This window comes from Olea europaea, unplaced genomic scaffold (genome assembly GCF_002742605.1).
Source record: "Olea europaea var. sylvestris unplaced genomic scaffold, O_europaea_v1 scaffold44, whole genome shotgun sequence".
Taxonomy (NCBI): Eukaryota; Viridiplantae; Streptophyta; class Magnoliopsida; order Lamiales; family Oleaceae; genus Olea; species Olea europaea.
This window is the reverse complement of record NW_019262707.1, coordinates 629,880-631,866: the sequence shown is the minus strand read 5'-3', so window position 1 is coordinate 631,866 and position 1,987 is coordinate 629,880.

Here is a 1,987-nt window from a genome sequence, read left to right as displayed (position 1 = left end):
ATCGGTAAGAACCTTGCAACATGTAAACTATGGTGTACACTTTAGTTTACACTTTACCACGTGACATTACCTTGTTGGACAGTTTAAATTTCAAACATTTTTCCCATGAGATTAACACTTAACAACAATGCAAGTGTTAAACAACGTGTCAAAAATTAGTGTACAAATAGCAAAGTTCAATCGGTAATGACCTTGCTACATGTACACAATGGTGTACACATCAGTTTACAATTTGCCATGTGACATTACCTTGTTCCGCAGATTAAATTTTAAACAGTTTTTCCATCCAATTGACACTTAACTATATTGCAAGTGTGAAACAACGTGTTCAAAATTAGTGTACCAATAGCAAACTTAATGAGTAAGAACTTTGCTACATGTATACTATGGTGTACACTTTAGTTTACTCTTTGCCATGTGACATTACCCTTTTGGACAGTTTAAATTTCAAACAGTTTTCCCGTCCAATTGACACTTGACAACAGTGCAAGTGTCAAACAACGCGTCAAAAATTAGTGTACAAATAGCAGTTTTCCCATCCAATTGACACTTGACGACAATGCAAGTGTCAAACAACATGTCAAAAATCAGTGTACAAATAGCAAAGCTCAATCGGTAAGAACCTTGTTACATTTACACTATGGTATACACTTTAGTTTGCACTTTGCCACGTGACATTAATTTCAAAAAGATTACCTATCCAATAGACACTTGACAACAATGAAAGTGTCAAACAATGTATCAAAAATTTGTGTACAAATAGCAAAGTTCAATCGGTAAGAACCTTGTTACATTTACACTATGGTTTACATTTTAGTTTACACTTCGCCACATGACATTAATTTCAAATAGTTTACCTATCCAATTGACACTTGACAACAATGAAAGTGTCAAACAACGTGTCAAAAATCTGTGTACAAATAGCAAAGTTCAATCGGTAAGAACCTTGCAAAATGTGCACTATGGTGTACACTTTAGTTTACACTTTGCCACGTGATATTATCCTGTTAGACAGTTTAAATTTCAAACCATTTTCCCATCCAATTAACACTTGGCAACAATGCAAGTATCAAACAACGTGTCAAAAATTAGTGTACAGATAGCAATGTTCAATCGGTAAGGACCCGACTACATGTACACTATGGTGTACATTTTATTTTACACTTTGGCACGTGACATTACCTTGTTAGACAGTATGAATTTCAAATAGTTTTCCCATCCAATTGACACTTGACAACAATGTAATTGCCAAAAAGCGTGTCAAAAATTAGTGTACAAATAGTAATGTTAAATCGGTAAGGACATTCTACAAATACACCATGGTGTATACTTTTGTTTACACTTTGCCACACGACATTACCCTGTTAGACAGTGTAAATTTCAATCTATTTTCCCATTCAATTGATAGTTGACAACAATGTAAGTGTGAAAAAACGTGTAAAATCAGTATACAAATAGTAAAGTTCAATCGATAAGAACCTTGCTACATGTGCACTATGGTGTACACTTTAGTTTACACTTTGTCACGTGACATTACCTTGTTGGACATTTTAAATTTCAAATAGTTTTCCCATCCAATTGACACTGAACATCAGTGCAAGTGTTAAACAACGTGTCAAAAATCAGTGTACAAATAGCAAAGTTTAACCGGTAAGGAGCTTGCTGCAAGTACACAATGGTGTACACTTCAGTTTACACAGAGCCACGTTACATTACCCTGTTGGACAGTTTAAATTTCAAACAGTTTTTCCATCCAATTGACACTTAACTACAATGTAAGTGTAAAACAACGTGTCCAAAATCAGTGTACAAATAGCAAAGTTCAATCGATAAGAACCTTGCTACATGTACACTATGGTGTACACTTTAGTTTACACTTTGCCACGTGACATTAACCTGTTGGACAGTTTAAATTTCAAACAGTTTTCCCATCCAATTGACACTTGACAACAATGCAAGTGTTAAACAACTTGTCAAAAATAAGTGT